Source organism: Heterocephalus glaber, unplaced genomic scaffold (assembly GCF_053883595.1).
Source record: "Heterocephalus glaber isolate CG9 unplaced genomic scaffold, H.glaber_assembly_v1.0 deba00001606, whole genome shotgun sequence".
Lineage (NCBI taxonomy): Eukaryota > Metazoa > Chordata > Mammalia > Rodentia > Bathyergidae > Heterocephalus > Heterocephalus glaber.
This window is the reverse complement of record NW_028258377.1, coordinates 3,780,032-3,799,979: the sequence shown is the minus strand read 5'-3', so window position 1 is coordinate 3,799,979 and position 19,948 is coordinate 3,780,032. Positions and strand designations below refer to the sequence as shown.

At 36.8% G+C, this 19,948-nt stretch overlaps 1 pseudogene; it reads right to left on the bottom strand.

Moving 5' to 3' along the window:
• Positions 1 to 2,613: 2,613 nt before the first annotated feature.
• LOC106010519 (centrosomal protein of 57 kDa pseudogene) lies at positions 2,614 to 3,168 on the bottom strand (annotated as a pseudogene).
• Positions 3,169 to 19,948: the final 16,780 nt, after the last annotated feature.

Sequence of the window (19,948 nt, the reverse complement as noted above, 5' to 3'; positions counted from 1 at the left end):
TAGTGTAAAATTGTTCTTCAAATGAATATAAATATATATCTTAATTACAAAATAATTGTAAGTTACATAAAAGACTTACAAATATTTTTGGTGTATCTTTATGGTTCAATATCAGAAGTGTCTGTCAATAGATAAAAAGGTTAAATAAATGGTACATTGACCTTTGGTACGCAAATCTAACTTGGTAGATATGAGTGTTTCTAATGTATATTTTCACATTTTAAATTTCAGAATCTTGCCAGACATAATGATTCATGCCTGTAATCCCAGAAATCTGAGAGGCTGAGGCAGGAGGATGCCAAGTTTGAGCCCAGATTAGGCAATTTACCAAGATCTTGTCTCAAAAAATAAAGGGGTCTGGGAATATTACTCAGTATAAGGCTTTCGGTTCAATTCCCAGCCCCCCCCCAAAAAAAGAAATTGCAGAACCTCATAATGCCATGGTCTTATCAATATGCATGATATGTATGCAGGTGTGATAAACAAAAATGTAAGGAAAGAGATGATAAGAATGTTCTCTTCCAAAAAGGGAAGAGGGACTGGTAAGCACAGCACTTCAGGTTTTGCTCTTCATACTCATACTGATGCTCACATAGTGAATACATGTTCATGTTTTATCTCATTCCAGAAGAAGAAATGCAATATTGATGAAAAACTGTAAGAATCATTTTGATGAATGTTTTAATGTTCTTCCTTAAAAATACTACATTTTTGTTCTTCTCTGGTTGAATAGTAACTTGCAAATAGACAGCAAATTTACCTTCAGTTGATAGATTTAATACTCACTTTGTATTAGAGAGACGAGGAAGGTATCAGCAAAGAGCTGAGCTAAATACAACCCACAGCTACAAAGGCATTTAACATTTCATTGAATGAAAGAAAAAATCTTTAACATAAACCTACTTGGGATTCCAAGAACTGGCACAAGACCAAGAAAGATAAGAAACTTGAAAGCATATTTTTGATGATAAAAACTAGATAAACCAGAAATGGCCTTTATTATTGCTTTAGGTTCTAGAAGAATTTGTGATTTTCCTTTGCTTGCTTTCTGCCTTTCTTATAACTATTCAAATGCAATTTATTTATATAAATAACAATAGTCTCCAATCTAACATATCTTGCCCTGACATTTACAAATACACAGCTGTGGGAACAGATAAATTCAGTACAAGGTTTATTTTCTAAGTGTATGAAAGGAAATGGGATGTTTCTGCTTAATAAAGCTCATCCAGCACTAAAAACTTTAAACAGTATGATGAAACTTCCCCTAAGAGGAAAGGAAAGTGATAGCATCATCTGAAATGTACATTGTATTATCTAATGTGACGTTGTATCAATGTCTCCTGCACCATGATAGGTATAGCTTGGAATTGGTAATACTGAATTGCAGTTTCAGTTCACATATTTAGAAAATGAGAAAAAGATTTCTAACATATGCATCATATTCAACATTTTTGTTAATAATTCAGATAAAGAAAAGATAACTGAGCTCTTATTTACTAGTCCAAGACAGACCTGATTATCACATTGCATTTTAAAATGTAACTAGTGTACTAAATAATTCCAGTGATTAACCACCCCTTAAACACCTTAAAAATTGCCCGAGAATTTCTTTGAACATGCAACTACCTCCACTGTGCTTTTCATTCTTTCTACACCTTAGTTCTATTTTTCAATTCTACTGTCTTCACTGTACTCACACTGCTTTGATGTTACTTAAAAGAATGATAAATATAAAAGGGGAAACAGGTTCATCAGAGGCAGAAAGAATGCTATTGCCCATCAAAACAAAAATGGAAGATTTTGTTTTCTTTTGTTCTGATAGGTTTAATGAAAATGTAGTTCCCCTCTAGGCTCATCTTAGCAGGGAAAGCATGAATAGCAGAGTCAACTAGGAGAGTGCTTTACTTATAGACCACTCTTTTAGCAGGGAATGAGGAGGCATGAGCAATTTGTGCCTATCGGGAAATGTGGCAAAGTCTGGAAATATTTCTGACTGCTATGACTTAGAAATCGGGGTTGCCCCTGCTATCTCATGGATAAAACTCAGAGAAATGGCTAAGTATCCTACAATGTACATGGGAATCCCTCACACCAAGTTATTATCTGGTTTGAAACAACAGTGCAGAGGTTGAAAAGACTTTTCCTAGATTGACAGTTGACTACTCATGATCCCCAACTGCCTTTTCTTCATGTCTTTCTTCTGAGAAGATGTTCTTTTCCTGAAATAGAGCTTCTCTTTCAAAACACTAGTTCCCCATGTTTGGACTAATTTATGTCAATAGTTCTAACTCCTATAACTTGTTCACACATTTCCAAATGTTTTTCTTATCTCCAGTTTAATATAGTGCAAAGGCAAGGAAGCAGATGCCCACCTGCTACCCATTTAGCTGGGTATATTAGACTACTCAAGCTGTTAAAACAAAATGTTGTCGATTGTATGACTTAAACAACAAAATCTATTCTCTCATATTTGTCACAGACTAGAAGTCCAAGACTAAGAAGTGGGCCAAATGAGCATCTTGCAAGACAGGGCTTTGTGTCTATTTTGATAAAGAAATCAGTTCTATTTGGGCCCTTGCCCTTTGGCCTTGTTTAACCTTAATCATCTTTTTATTCTTGTTCCAGAAGATCCAGTTTTACAAATTGGCTCTGAACGTGTGTTTGATCATGTTGTCATTCTCTTTCTAGGGTTACCTGTTTCTCTAAGACAGATGTTCTCTCCATTTCTGCATGCGTTATCATATTCTGCATGTATTCCAATTGTTTTTCTGAAAGATTACATTTATTTTCTGCAGCTAGCAACTGAGATGTCAGTTCTTGATTGTGCTTTGATTCCTCATTCTTTGAGTTTTCCTTTTCTTGTATCTGTTCATCAAATACGTTTTTATATTCAACTGTTTCTCTGGACAAAGTTTTCACACTTTCTTCTACCTGAATCCTCTCAAGTTCCAAGCATGGAATCTTATCTTGAAGATTCTTCAGAGAAGAAAACACGGCTCTGGTATTGCTTTCTGGGTAGGCAAGTGTAGGCTTATTTGGGGAGGGTCCTAGTTCACTATTAAGGAAAGGTTTATCAGGTGGATATAATACATACGGAACCATATTTCCATTAGACTTTGATGGTTCAGCTAAGATATTAGAGAACTGAGAATCAGAAGCCACCATCTTTCTGGTCTCACAGCACGGGCCTCTGCTGACTGCGTTCACTCTGAGCTCCCGAGCTCTTCTTCAAGATTCTAGAGCCGCCCACCAGGGGCAACCCTCAGAGCAACCCCAGATGGAAGGGGACATGGTGCTGCTGCCAGGGTAACTACACCCCCACCACACACCCCCACAGGGACGCCCATGCTTAGAGCCCTCACAGAAAGGCTTAATCTTTTTAAAAGGCCCTCTCCCCTGGTACAACCACCTTGAGGGTCGTATCTTCAACATACATGTTCATTGGGGAACTCAGTTCAGTTCATAATATAGGTAGGCCCTCGTGGTCTATAGCCACTTACCTGTTTCTCACCAAAATGTTCCTTGAACAACAAAAAGACAAAAGAAGTACAATACATGTGGCTGACCATTTTCTGAACGTAAGTTTTTCCTTCTGTGTATGTTATTGAAAACCTTTGTGCATGTAGTGAAGCTCTCAGGCAAAATTCATGATCCTTCTATATGGCATCAAACCACCTAATTTCATCAAAGTACACCTGAACAATATTAGCAATCAGGACTCCAGCAGAAGAGCACTCGGCTTCTTCAACCAGCATTTATCTGGGTAAACAATGCAAAAATTATCTACAGGTTTCTTCTGAACTCTTTTCTGAGTTCCTGAATGTATTTAGATGCCTGCACTGGACTGTCACTGCTCCCACTTAATGGATGTCACATATACTGTCCACTGTAACCCACACAGCTTTGGCATTAAAGGCCAGCACTTGGCACTGCTGGGAATGCTCTCAGCTCAGCTTCAACACAGTCACCTTGGCCAATGTCAGGGCCTGTTCTTGGAACAGCCTATACACAATGGTCAATCAAGGGAGTAAGGTTCTGGCATTCTATTAGTGAATGCTCACTGAAGAAACAGATTTGAGATTTCAGATAAGGTATATAAATATATAAGGACTTACAAGGTAGACTTACAATGATCGCTCTCAGAGTCAGATGTGGGAGAATACAAAAGGGCTGTCTGCATGCTGGAGATTCAAAGAATGCGGTCAGAAGCCAAAAGTCTGGACCTCACTGTAGAGTCCTGTGCCAGTCTGAATCCCAACGCTGAAGGGTGTGGGCTGGAAAGTTTAAGAGTTGGAGCTGGAAGTCAAGAAACAATGTCCAAGGCAAGACTAAGACTGGAGCTCTTCCAAAAAAACAGAAGCAAGTCTTCTGCCTCCATTCTCCTTTTATTACATTCAGGCCACATACAAGCCACTCACACCAGGGTGAGTCTTGCATCTTTGGTAAATCCATTCAGCCACACCCAGAACTGCACTAATCCAATCATTTGGGCATTTCTGACTCAAGCTGACCAAACAGTTATCTATCACAGATCCCAAATTTGGGTAACTTGGAGGGGCAATCCAGGCATTAAGCTTCTTGTGGGCTAGGAAGAGGCATTGGCATTACTGCAATAGAACCTAGATTTTACCTCCACAAGGATGCAGCTTCATTCTTCTCCCAAACAATCCCTAATCTGCACACTAATGTTTACTTCAGGACCTGAAAAAGAAAATTTGGCCTCTCAAGAAAGTTTTAGAAGTACAGTGGACGCTCAAATTATGACCAGCCTGACATATGAATAACTTGGGTTAATTAAGTTAAAGGAAGATTCATCTGCCTCTTGTTATCTATAGCATGTGCTTAAGTAAACATCCAGATCTCAGCTGCATTGACCAGCCCTCAGGAATCAATGGAGTTCATAAGTCAAGGTCCACTGTATGCTTACCACTTAGATAAAATAGCCTCTGAATGTGAGGGCCCTCACTTTTAGTGACAGAATAATCTTTTAAAGAAATGCAGGCCCTTTCCCCAACACCACACTTGCCCCAACATTTTTTAATTTAAAGTCTATGTTTCAGGGCCATGTCTCTGGGAATGACTTGTAATCTCAGATTTGTTCATTGGCTCACCCTTAAAACCATATATAGCAGATGTTTCTTATACAACAGTGATTCTTAGTGTACATAAAAATAGGTAGTTCCCATGACAGTGGAGATGAAATTGGGATTTAGACCTTTGTTGTTAAATAAAATGTGTTCAACCCAAATGAGTCCTTTCTTTTCCTTCTATGTCCTAAGAATTTTAATGGAAGGCTATATGTATTCCACTTCCTATCACAGATTCACTGGGCTGATAATTTCCATGTTGGATACAAATGTGGAAAGGTGTAATTTTGCTAACAGCTTTTCTTTTCTCTCACACACTTTTTCTATGACAGAGCTGAGATTGATGGACTACTAAGCTAATTTATAGGGCCTGTTGTGTGAGATAGGCCTTAGTTTGATTATCAGAGCTGTCTCAGGTGGAGAGCTGAAATTACTGTGTATTCAATTAATTACTGAATCTTGACACACCAGGTCCAAGGATCACTCCATAAAGTGGTTGCTTTTGAGTAAGAAAACACATTCAGAAAGGAGTTTGAAGAAACTTAGCACTGTTGAGCCATTTTATGATAGATTACCTGAAATGGCCCATGTTCAACATCAGAACTGGGCTGGTTTGACAGTAGGTGAGAGGATAAATCAATGTATTTGGCAATGCTATAAACAAATCAATATAAAAAATGAAGAGAAATTGGTCTTTCAAGAAAGTTTCAGAAGTACTCTCTAGACTTAGATGAAATAGCCTCCCTGTTGTGAGGTTCCCCAGTTTTAGGATGGAATAATCCTTTTAAATAATGAAGGATCTTGCCACATGTCTTAATTTGCCTTAACAAATACTTTATTATTCAAACTTTTACCATTGTGAAAATATAAAAACCAGTAAGTGATGGGAAATAAGGGTAAGAGGAGAACAATGTTCTGCTATCCCTGCCCTTTATTATCAGAAGTAACAAATTTGGGTGCATTCCAAACAGACAAAATAGAATCACGTTTCAAATGCCTCTGTCTTCAGTTTTTACATAAATCATCTTACCACAGTGGTAGACACCAAGGAAGTGCTCCATTAATGTTGAATAAAGGAAGGAAACTACTAAGTCCTTGACCCAACAATTTTACAAAAATGAATTAAATTTACCTTCCAGAATACATTTAGTTACCTTTGTGGACAAAACCACAACCCAGGGAAGGGTGATCATAGACATGAGCCCTGCTCACCCACTACCTGCCCTCCCTCTGCCCTCCACCAGGTGAGAAGGTGGAGGCAATCAGGTGTGCGCCTGCAGGCAGCTGCTGCTAATCCTCTGCTCTTTCACTCTCAGCACCATTTGGGGAAACAAGTGAAAATTAGTCACTTAGTGACACCAGTTCACACAGTGACCTTACAGAGTGATCTAACCACACACTCCATGCCTGCTGCTCAAGAAACCCAGTCAGGCCCTCGTGGGCTCTGAAGGCCTTGTCCCAGGAGCCTGTCTTTATCAAGCTCCTATTGCTGATTCCACAGTATCTGTACACAGGCTAAGCTATTGCTCTCTGAGGCTCCTTTCCTCCTCTTGTATCAGAGAAAAGTAATTGTGTTTGAGACACTCTTCTAAAATTCAGGAATCCCCCTTGGTAAATCTGCAGCCCATGTGTCTTCATGAAAACAGGGCGTGAACACCCTCCCGCTCTTTTCGAGAGAAGCAGTAACCTTTTGCTTTAATTATGGAGATAAAGATATATATTCTGTACAAGATATCATTCTTGTACATTCTTGTACAAGTTTATCCTATGGCACAGTGAGATCTATTTTTCATATTTACAAAGTTTTACTCCTTTGACCACAGAAACCAGTAGGGCATGTTTTAGACAACAGAAATACTACATTCTATGCTTTTATCCCCCATTCTGCTTGAACCAGAATCACCAAATAGATTTGATTTTTATCCATAAATGTGCTGCCTCCTCTGTGCTTTAGATTTTCAAAAATTTATTTTCCCTAATACGGAATTTGACCATTTACTTTTTGTAAAATGCCTATTTTGTCACTTGTTCCTGTCATTTCCTCCTTTCTGGTTGGTCAGAATTTTTACTCTCACCTCTCCTGTGATATCAAATGTGAGTTAATAGACAAAGTAGTTGAAACAATTTTAATGCATTCAAGTGTGCCCTTGAAACCTTACACTAAAATACTTACCTTCACTACCACCTGTGCTAAATTCTAATTTACTTTATTATTAAGGTCTAAAGCAAGGAAATTAACATAATTGTGTAAAGAAACTTTAAAGGGAAAAAGTTTCGCTTTTGGTCTCTACTTGCATAAATTATATAGTATTCCATATGCCAAATTCCCCCAAACCATGTATTTGTTCACTTTTATTTCATGTCCAACAAACCTTGTAAAGGCTCTTGACATTTGATTTTGGATATGAAGCATGAGGTTTCATGACCTGCAGCTTCAAATTATTTCCAGACTTTTTTGAAATGCCAATGTTCATAAATGTAAGATCCAATAGAGTTTTACAGAGTAAATACTATTTCTCTGAACTGGCTTGTTACAATTTTTTGTGTATACCTCATTTAAGAAGTATGTTTGCATGACTTTTGATGTGGAAGAAACTACCACATTTATTAATTATAAGTAAGCAAAAAAAAGTCAAACAATGACAAACTGCACGACACAAGGATTCTGGCTGGAAATCATGGTAATCCAAACATTTGATCTAGTTCAACTTCCAGATTTAATAACTAACTGTCCCAGTTTTCCCAGGATTGTCCTGATTTTAAGGACCGAAAATCTCTCACTTTGGGAACTCCTTAGTTCCAGGGAAATCTATCCTGGGCTGTTGGTAACCTTATTTTCAGAAGAGCACACAAACAACACAAATTTATAGGATACATTCTTAATCAACTACCTTGAGAGCAATAAGAGAAAATCATCAATAAGGATAAAACACAAACCATTTGAGGCCTCCTGAAATAAAACATGCTGTATAGTTTGATTATTTAGAAATGTTTATAGTGTCCAAGGAGCTCAGGCTTCAGATCGGAAACCATTGATTTTGTATCATGTTTTATGCATAGATACCATTTCAATCAGCAGTGTGTGTGTATTTATATAACTGGACAAAATCAGGGAGAAAGAAGTTTTAAAATCACAAACTTAAGCAGTGTTTTGGGTCTAAAAAGTTGTGGGAATGCAAAATGAATATGACATTTGAGGCAACACTGAGACTAAATTATTTTAAAATAGAAACAGAGTTTAGTTTCAAGACTGAGACCTGTATAACATGCATGCTAATTGTACAACTCTAATCCTAAATTAAATCTAAGAAATGGAACACCTTGAATATTTCAGAATGGAATTTAATTATGGCTTATTATCTAGCATTTTCTCAGTTTTTCCAGGATGAAATTCCCCATCTGAAGATAGGATATAAAAGAGTGCCAGGCATGGAGTGGGAACTAAGGCTCTACTCCCAAGGACCTAGGACTGGAAACAGTAGAATATGAACGAAATTTGGATAGGATCAAGAGAAAAGTTAGGCCCAGTTTCCAGTAACAGTTTTTATGAATGTCTGTAGGAAGTTGCTCATAATTGATTCTGGGGTCACTGAGAGATCAGGTAATGGAGAACTTTTCTAGCTCCTTGAGACCACTGTGCAACAATTCTTGTAATGGTTTTCTAGTTTGCCCCCCGCCTGACTATTGTCTAAGTGAATATTTTGTATATTTACTGCTGTTCTCAAACTTCCTACCAGTCTCTACCAGATAATTTTACTGAGAAGCACAATTCTAAGTAGCTATGGTCACATAGAGAAACTGTAATCAAAATTAGAAACAAAATTTTTTGAGACAGTTTCTTACTATGTAATTCAGGCTGGCCTTGAACTCAAGACGATCCTCCTGCCTCAGCCTCCTGAAAGCTGAGGTTTCAGATATCTGACACTCTGCCTGGCCAAAATTAGAAAATATTTTAAAACAAAAAGTAAATACTATACTAAAGTTGTGACATAGAGATAAAGCTCTACTCAGAAGAATGTACTCTGTTATCTGATATAGTTACACTAGAATAAAATATTGGTAGAATAGTGAGCAAAGGAAATGATTAAGTAATTCAAGGACAAAGAAAATAAAAGAGACTGAAAGAGAGAAAAAAGAGTTAAAATGATAAAGTTTTAAGTAAACTATATGAGAGGACATCAACAGAATAGAAATTATTAAAATCTTTAAAATAGAAAAAAAATTTGACAAGATTAATCAAAATTTTAAAAAGCAAAGTACAAAAATCAGTAGCAACTTTGTGATTAGTAGGGGACTGGATGAGTAAGTTTGGCTACAGTGATTTTAATGTCTATCATATATTATGTAGTAATTATAAATTAACAATAATCTATCAAAATATAAATTTCAAAAATGTATCATAGACATAGAAAGTTACAAAAATACTCATATGGAATGGCATCACTTTAGAAACTTTTAAAACAAAAAGAATATCATTTATATTTATGATTTAAAATACAGTATATGTCAAAATTTTAAAACATGAATAGCAAAGACAAAGACAAATATCAAGAGCGTGATCTCTGCAAAATCAGGAAACATATAGAGTTGGGAACAGGTACAACAGAAAATCTTCCAGCTCTATCTGTGCTATTGTGTATGTTTTAGAAAGAAAGAAGGGGGAAGAAAGAGAAAGAAAGAAAGAGAGAAAGAGAGAGAGAGAAAGAAAGAAAGAAAGAAAGAAAGAAAGAAAACGAAAAAGAAAGAAAGAAAGAAAGACAGAAAAGAAAAAGAAAACAGGTCTGTAGCACATACAGCAAAATGTTAAAAATTAACAAAGCTATGTGGCATATACAGATTTTATTATTGTTTATATGTTTCTGTAGGCCCTTATACTAACTGGCTCTTAGCTTCATTTGGTATGTACTCTTTATTCCACTGCAATCTGTCTCCTTGGCTCCCCAATTCCTCTGCAAAATGCTCTCAACAATATTTAAGGTGATTTTGCTATCTTTAAATCTAAAAGTATTTCATTTATTCTTTGTAGTCATTTAATAATCCCCCCATGCCCATGTCCTAATTTTAGAAAACACATTATTTTATGCACATTGTGAAGGAAAGTTTGTAGATGTGATCAAGTTAAGGACAGTGAGATGGAGAAAGGATGGATCTTCCAGGTGAGCTCAATCTCATCACACACATCCTTAAAATTGGAGAAAATTTCCCGGCTGTGATCAGAAGCCAGGCTGTGACATTTGAGAATGGAAGAAGGATCTAAGAGATGTAATAGAGCTGATATGGGAGGTGTAGGAATGGGGCCATGAGCCAAGGAATATGGGCAGCTTCTAGAATGGAAAGTGTGGGATACAGATCCTTCCTTAGAGCCTATAGAAAGGAACGGAGCCCTATTAACCTGACAGCTGGGTTTTAGCTCAGGAAAGCCCTTGTTTGAGTTCTAATCTTCAGAATTATAAGAAAATAAATTCATACTTTAAAAATTAAATATATTGTATAATATAAAAAATACAAAATTGTACATATTGATAGGGTACCACGTAATTTTTAATATGTATGCCTTGTGTAATATTTAAATCAAATTAAATTTATCTCCTCAACATTTATCATTAATTGTGGTGAAAACAGTCATACTCTTTTCTTCTAGGTTTTCGAAATATCAGTGCTGTTATCGCTAGTCTCCCAACTGTGCAATAGGACACCAGAACTTCTTGCTCCTCTCCAAATGTAAATTAGTAATCACAGATCAACATTTTCCCATCCTCCCTTCCACTCTCCCTAACCTCTGGTAACTACCATTCCACTCTTAACTTCTATGAGATCAACTTTTCAGTGAGCCACATATGAATGAGACCATGCGGTGTGTCTTTAAGTGCTGACTTATTGCACTTAACGTAATGATTTTCGTATTTCTTTCTCTTGCGTGACTGCTCTGGATAAAGTTTCAAGTACTGTATTGAACAGGAGTGAATGATTTTTTCCAAAGCAGCTTGAAGCTCCTTGGCCATCCCAGGCCCCACCCACGGCACGGTGAGGTCCCAGGGGTGTCTTGCAGCCCCACCCACATCTGACGGTCTCCAACCTGCTACCAGACAAGTGAGACAAGCAGCTTGAAGCTTCGCGGCTGTCCTGGGCCCCGCCCACGCCACGGTGAAGTCCGCTTAGCCGCACCAAGGCCCAGTCGTCCCCCCCCCCCCCGTGCGCCTCTGGCCTTCTGGCTTTTCTGCTACATGGGCCCACACTACAAAAGCACAGGAGATTATAAAGAACCTTGTCCTGAGCTCCACAAGATAGAGGAGAAGTTAGTAACAGAAAGAGGGCTTCTCAGGCTCCTCGATGAAAACTGAAGCTCAGTGGAAAAGTAAAGAGAATCTCTACAATAAAGGCACATCAGACCACTGTACTTGGTCTGCTGCTGGCTTGCTGAGACTCATTGACTTGTATATGCACACGGATTCCTACATTGCCTACTGTGACAGCAGAGACACCCTGAAGGAGGCCCATAATTTTTATTGCTATTTGCAAAAAAGAAAAAATAATTTTTTTCTCTTATTTTTAATTCTTAATTTTCACTTTTTTTCTCTTCAAATTTTTACTTTTCTTTCTTTTATCTTTTCTTTTTCTCTCTCTCTCACTCATTCTCTCCCTGTTGCACATTGCTCCACATCTCCCCATTTGTTCCTTTCTTCACTGAATTTGGATTTCTCCCTTATTGTTTTTTCCTTCTCTTTTTCCTTCTCTTATCATTAGGTTTAAATAAAAGTAAATTCGGTATCTAGCCTCCCTGTTGCTGTTGGGTGATTCTATTCACATCTTTGTTCTTTCATTCTGCCTTTTTCTCTTGCCTTTAACAACTTCTTAGAGTTTGTGTGATCTTTCTGTGTCTTCTGGCCTCACTGCTAATCTTACCTGTTCTTTCTACCTGTCCCTCCCTCCCCAACTCCTTTTAACTCCCCACCCTGAAGGGGAAAGATGCTATATTGAAGAGTTTATTCATTATAAACTTGTGTTGGGTTGGTCCTCCATTTTAATTTAACTCACATAGTTAAATGTGACAGATTAATAACTACCACAAATTGTCATTTTCTAAGCTGTGCTTGATGCTATGCTATTGCTGACTATGTCATTTGGGCTAATGTTGTGATTGATCTAATTAGTTTTCCTTCCTGGTATAAGGAAAATAAAATAGCCTCAGAGTCATTAGAGTCTCAAAACCCAAACACAAGCTATATCTGGAAGACACCTCTGAAAAGCAATCATTCCACAAGGGTTTTAAACACAAGCAACAAAGATACCTACATTAAGTAATTTTGAAATATCAACCCAGGAATTAAACCAAGGACAGTACCAAAAACAAAAATGAGAAAACACTTAAGCAAGGCACAAATGCAGGCTTGCAAGCCACAAAAAGAAAATTCTGGGGGAAATGAGGTGGAAAAGTCTGATAAGCAACCACTTGGACACCCTGAACTGATAGCACAGGAAGAAACAAAGCAGATGCATGAAGCTCTAGAAACTTTCAAAACAGAAATAATCTCCCAGATAAATACAGACATGATGAGCAGAGTGAAAGACATGATTAGAAGCTCTAGAGTAGAAACAGATAAGAAAATAGATGAGATCAGAAACATGTTGGAAGCCATGAATGTCCAGCATAAGAAAGAAATGGAAAACATGATCACCCAACATAAGAAAGAAATAGAATCCATGAAACAGATTCAAACAGATATTCAGGAAATTAAAAACTCCATTGAAAGCATGCAGAGCAGACTAAGAGAATCTGGAGACAGAATATCAGATATAAAAGACTGTGGTTAAGGACCATGAAAACAGAGATTTCTTAAAGATAGTAAGGGACCATGAGAAATCAATCCACCAGCTGCTAGATGATGCAAAGAAGAATAACATAAGACTGATAGGATTCCATGAAAAAACAGGAGAAAGTACAATTGACATAAAAAATCTGTTCACAGAAGTAATAGTAGAACACTTCCCAGACAGAGGTAGAGAATTGGATGTACAGATAAGTGAGGCATATAGAACTCCAACCAGCCATAACCAAAAAAATCTACACCTAGACATATAAGAGTCAAGATAACAGAAACCCAACAGAAGAACAAAATTCTACAGGCAGTTAGAGAAAAGAAACAAATCACCTACAAAGGAAAACCCAACAGAATCACAGAAGATTTCTCAACACAAACCCTCAAATCAAGGAGAGCCTGGAGTGAAGTATTTCAAGCCCTAAAAGAAAATAACTTCCAACCTACACTGTTGTATCTGGCAAAATTATCTTTCAAAATCAATGGGGAAATTAGATACTTCCATGACAAAGAACACCTGAGAAATTTCATGAACACCAAACCAGCACTCCAAACAATTTTAAGCAATATCCTAGAAAAGACAATGAAGGTCACAAGTCCATGAGGCCCAGCAGAGAGAAGGCACGATGCAAGGTAAGACACTAAAGTGAAAGGGGGGAAAATAAGAAATAAAAGAGCCAACAACAGTAAAACATCATGACAAGGATGAGTCAATATCTCTCAATTAAAACTATCAATGTTAATGGCCTCAATTCACCAATCAAAAGAAATAGACTGACAGAATGGATTAATAAGCAAAACCCAGCAATGTGCTGTATACAAGAAACACACCTAACTCAAAAGGAAATCCATAGACTGAAAGTAAAAGGATGGAAAACTGTTCTCCATGCAACAGGAACCCAGAAAAAAGCAGGGACAGCAATCTTATCTGCAGGCAAAGTAGATTTCAAACCAAAACTAATTAAGAGAGACAAAGATGGTCACTACATCCTTGTGAAAGGAACAATCCAAGAGGAAGAGAGGACAATCCTAAATATATATGCACCAAATATGAATGTCCCCAACTATACAAAACAAATATTAACAGACGTAAAAAACCAAAAAAGCACTGATACAATTGTAGTGGGGGACCTCAACACCCCTCTATCACAAATAGACAGACCAACTAGAAAAAAAATTAACAATGAAATTCTAGAACTAAACCAAGCTGTTGAACAAATGGACTTAATAGAAGTTTACAGAGTGTTCCACCCCACAAACTCAGAATACACATTCTTTTCAGCTGCACACGGGTCATTCTCCAAAATAGATCACATGCTAGGTCATAGGACACATCTAAGTAAATGTAAAAGAATCAAAGTTATCCCCTGTATATTATCAGACCATAGTGCAATACAATTGGAGATCAATAACATAAGAAACTGCAAAACTCCCACAAACACATGGAAATTGAACAACACCCTCCTGAACAACCAATGGGTGACAGAGGAAATTGAAGAAGAAATTAGACAGTTTCTACAAGTAAATGATAATGCCAGTACAACATACAGGAATCTGTGTGACACAATGAAAGCAGTTCTACATGGGAAATTCATAGCAGTGAGTGCCCATATTAGGACAACATAGAGAACTCAGTTAAATAACCTAATGCAGAACCTCAAGCTCCTAGAAAAAGAAGAGCATAACAAACCCAAAGCTCATACAAGACAAGAAATTATAAAGATCAGAGCAGAAATCAATGTAATGGAGACTAAGAGAATGATACAAAAAAATCAATGAATCAAAGAATTGGTTGTTTGAAAGAATAAATAAAATTGATAAACCTTTAGCCAACCTTATTGAAAAAAGGAAAGAAAATGCTCAAATCCATGCAATTAAGAATGAAAAAGGTGAAGCCACAACAAATACAGCAGAAATCCAGAGAATTATCAATACCTACTTTGACAACCTGTACTCCAATAAAATAGAAAACACATAAGAAATAGACAGATTCCTAGATATATACAAATTGCCAAAATTAAATGAAGAAGATATAGAAATTCTAAACACCCAAATAACAATGAGTGAAATTGAAAATGTAATAAAAAACTTACCAAAAAAGAAAAGCCCAGGTCCTAATGGCTTCACTGCTGAATTCTACAAGACATTTAAGGAAGAACTATCTTGCCATTACTCTTTAAACTCATCAAGGAAATTGAAAGGGAAACAAGGCTTCCAAATTCATTCCTGGAAGCAAGTTTTACTTTGATTGCAAAACCAGGGAAAGACCCAACCCAAAAAGAAAACTACAGACCAATCTCCCTAATGAACATAGATGAAAAAATCCTCAACAAGATACTGGCAAACAGAATACAGAGGATCATCAAGAAGATCATACAAGCTGACCAAGTCGGATTTATCCCAGGGATGCAAGGATGGTTCAACATCCATAAATCAATACATGTAATACACTATATTAACAGAGTCAAAGACAAAAACCACACGATCATCTCAATAGATGCAGAAAAAGCATTTGACAAAATCCAACACCCATTCATGATAAAAATGCTACAGAAAATTGGAACAGAAGGTCTTTATCTCAACCTGATTAAGGCTATCTATGAAAAACCAACAGCCAACATCATACTAAATGGTCAAAAACTGAAAACTTTCACACTAAAATCAGGAACAAGACAAGTATGCCCACTATCACCACTCCTGTTCAATATTGTTCTGGAAACATTAGCTATAGCAATTAGAAAATAGAAAGAAAGAAAAGGAATAAAGATAGGAAAGAAAGAAGTGAAACTGTCATTATTTGCTGATGATATGATACTTTACATATAAGATCCAAAAAACTCAGTCAAAAGTCTTCTAGACCTAATTGACAGATTCAGTAGAGTAGCTGGATACAAGGTCAACACTCAAAAAACAATAGCCTTCTTATGTGCAAATAACAGACCCATTGAGAGAGAAATTCGGGAAATTGTTCCTTTTACAATAGCATCTAAAAAAATGAAATATCTAGGAATCAACCTAACAAAGGAAGCAAAAGACCTCTACGCTGAAAACTACAGCTCTCTGATAAGGGAGATCGAAGAGGATATAAGAAAATGGAAAGATATCCCTTGTTCCTGGATAGGAAGAACTAATATAATGAAAATGGCCATACTTCCAAAACTACTATATAGATTCAGTGCAATGCCGATTGAAATTCCAACAATATACTTCACAGAACTAGAGAAAACAATCCAAAAAGTCATTTGGAAGCAGAAGAAACCTAGAACAGCAAAAGCAATTTTAGGCAACAGAGACATGGCTGGGAGTATCACAGTCTCCAATTTGAAACTATACTACAAAGCTACTGTGAGAAAAACAGCATGGTACTGGCAAAGAAACAGACATGAGGATCAGTGGAATAGATTAGAAGATGTAGAAACAACTCCAGACATGCTCAGCCACCTCATCTTTGACAAAGGACCCAACCACCCTCATTGGAGGAAAGGTAGCCTATTTAATAAATGGTGTTGGAAAAACTGAATTTCAACCTGCCAAAGATTAAAACTAGACCCATACCTATCACCACACACTAAACTAAGATTGAGGTGGATTAAAGATCTAAATATTAAGACAGAAACACTAAACTTGCTAGAAGATAAGTTATGTAGAACTCTTGATGACATTGGCATAGGAAAAGACTTTATGAACAAATCTTCAGTACACAGGAATTAGCACAAAGAATCAACAACTGGGATCTCATTGTATTAAAAAGCTTCTGCACTGCAGGAGGAACTACCAACAGAGCTAAGAGACAACCTACAATGTGGGAAGAAGTTTTAGCAGCTGTACCTCAGACAAAGGTCTACTATCGAGAATATATAAAGAACTGAAAAAAATCAGATCCCCCCCAAGTTCAAAAACCCAATTCAAAAATGGGCATCCGAAATGAACAGACATTTCTCAGACAAAGAAGTAAAAGCAGCAAATAAATATATGAAAAAATGTTCAACATCACTGGTCATTCAAGAGAAGCAGATGAAAACAACACTGAGATTCCACCTCACCTCACAAAGAATGGCTGCTATCAAGAAATCAGCCAATAACAAATGCTCGCAGGGGTGTGGAGAGAAAGGAACCCTTCTCCATTGTTGGTGGGAATGTAGATTGGTGCAAGTGCTATGTAAATCAGTATGGAGATACCTCAAAGAACTAGGACTACAGGTCCCATTTGACCCAGCTATTCCCCTACTGGAAATTTTCCCCAAAGAATTAAAAGAATCATACCACAGCAACATATGTGCACCTACATTTATAGTGGCACACTTTGGAATAGCTAAAGCTTGGAAACAGCCCAAGCGCCCATCGACTGGAAACTGGATAAAGAAGATGTGTTTTTTTTATAAAATGGAGTACTACTCAGCCTTAAAGAATGAGAAACTACAGACATTTATAGCTAAATGGATGCATATTGAGACCATACTCTTAAGTGAAATAAATAGAACACACATGTGTAAATATCAAATAGTTTCTCTAGTATGAGAAATTGAAAGTGTAAATAAGGATGAAAATTATTAAAATGAATAATTGATAATTTGAAATAGGAAAAGGTCCAAGGATTTGGGGATGGCAGGAGGGGAAGGGGAAAGGGAAGAAGGGAAAGGAAAAATTATGAGAAAGAAAAAAAAAGGAATCAAATTCTGTGTAAATAGGGAAAGGTGGAGGGGGTGAAGGGTGCACAGGTAATGGGAGAAAAAATAAGAACTAAGATACATCATGTTCTGGTACAAACACCCAATGATAAATGTAAATGTATTTTATACCTAAAATGTACCAATAAATATATATATAAATTAAAAAATAATGATTTTTCAATTCCATTCATGTTATAACAAAAAGCAGAATTTCATTCTTTTTATGGCTATTAGTATCCTATTATGTATATGTCCACATTTTCTCTATCCACTCATCAGTTGGTGGACAATAAATTTGTTATTTTATGTCATCAAGTTTGTATTACTTTATTAAAGGAGTAGTAGAAATTTAACATAATTAAATATTTTTACAGCTTTTTATATAACTTAGCATTTCTTTCTTGAATTCATCTCTGCTTGTTACTCTTATTCCATATTCCTCTATTTCCCCCTCTTTTTGAAGAGGAAATACTCCTCAGTATACTTTCAGAATGGCTCTACTTTTGCAAATCCCATAAACAGTGATGTGACAAATTATTCCTTTCCATTCCAATAAATTTCAGCCTAACTCTTTGCCTTGGTTATATTATTTATCCCAGTGGTTTTCTTTTTTCTATTAATGAGCTTTAATTTTTTTTGACTGACACATAATATTCACATATATTTATGTGGTACAATACACTAGCTGACTTTCTACTACAAAGCTACCATAGACTACAAAGTACAAATATGCTCATAACTAAAACAATATGGTACTGGCATGAAAATAGACACAGAGACCAAGGGTCAAAATAACACAATACATTTACAGCCACTAATTGTCTAAAAAAGAGCTAAGGACAATGGTGAAATGATAATAACTTTAATAAATAGCACTGGGAAAAATATTTATCTACATGCAGAAGAATGAATTTAGACCCCTATGTCTCACCAATTACAAATAACTCAAAATGGAATAATGATTTAAACATGAGACCCAAATCTCTAAAACTCCTGCAACATCTAAGGAAAACACAACCAGACACATTGGTCGTGTCACCATTCCAGACTGGGGAGGTTCACTTGTGATTCGGGGAGCTGGAAGCGGACACAGAACTGTGTACTGAGTTGAACACCTTTATCCAGCTGCTCATCTGTGGTCCATCTGTTTAGCCACCCTTGCAGCCCCAGCTATTTTACATTCAGAGTAGTCCTTGCCCATTTATTCTCTCATGCTCCTAGCAGCCCTAGGCTGCTTCATCTACATTTATATCAGAATACCCAATGGTGGCCACATGCCAGTAATGACCCTGGTTATGTGTTATTTACCTCAGCTGGCGTCGACATGGGCTAAAGAAGTTATTTCCATCGGGGTCTCAGATCGGCCTGTGGTGGGGTCCTGTTGGCACAAAATCTGCTTTTTCCAGGATCGTATTCCCTCCCCTATAGCCCGAATTGAAGTCCCACCATCTTGCACTTTGGCTCTTTCCTACAATATTCCAGTGGTTTTCAGTCAAGGGCCTTCTCTCCTTCCAAAGGACATTGACTATACCTAGAAACATTTTCACTTGAAACCAGTGAGGGTGCTAAAGGCATCTAGAAGTGAGGCCTGGCCATTCTCTTCAATAACCTGCAATGAACAGGAAAACCCTCTACAACCAAGAATCATTGTATACAAAATTTCAATAGTGATTAATTTGAAAAATCCTGGTATGTGCCCTCTGCTGCAAATATTGCATGGGCTGATGACTTCCAAATCCCTTCTTTCAAATTAAGTCTTCACCCAGAACTTTCCACTCATACATACAGCCAGCATTCCAATGTATATGCTAAGATAATAATCTCTCCCAAAATTTATGTTAAAGATTTTAAAGTATTATTACTAAAGTAAATGATAACACCATTTTGTTAGCGTCCCAAACTAGTATATTATCACTTGTGTCTATTGCAAATCAAAATGTTTCCCAAATCTATTACATATTTTTTCCTAAAATTCTATGCAAACATTGACTTCTTTCCATCCCTATCAGGGTATACATTATTTTAAGCCACTAAGTTTGTGATAATTTATTATGACAGCAAGAAAAATCTAACATATTCATCTTAGGTTATTTTTACAGACTTCGATATAATTTATCACTCTTTCTTGAGATAATGGTGGAGTCACATTATTTAAATGTTTTGTATAATTAGCTTTATTCGTTCTACAAAAATAAATAGAAAAATAATTATTTGAATAGTGTGGGCGATTCTACCCACTGTTTCAGTTCCTGGGGATGTTCCCCAGAGTCAGCAAGAGAAGATGGGTTTATCTCTTAGTCACTACACAGGTCTTGGTCCCTATCTATCTCTTTCTCTCAGAGTTTATTGCTGTCCAGAGTAAGGGGATAGA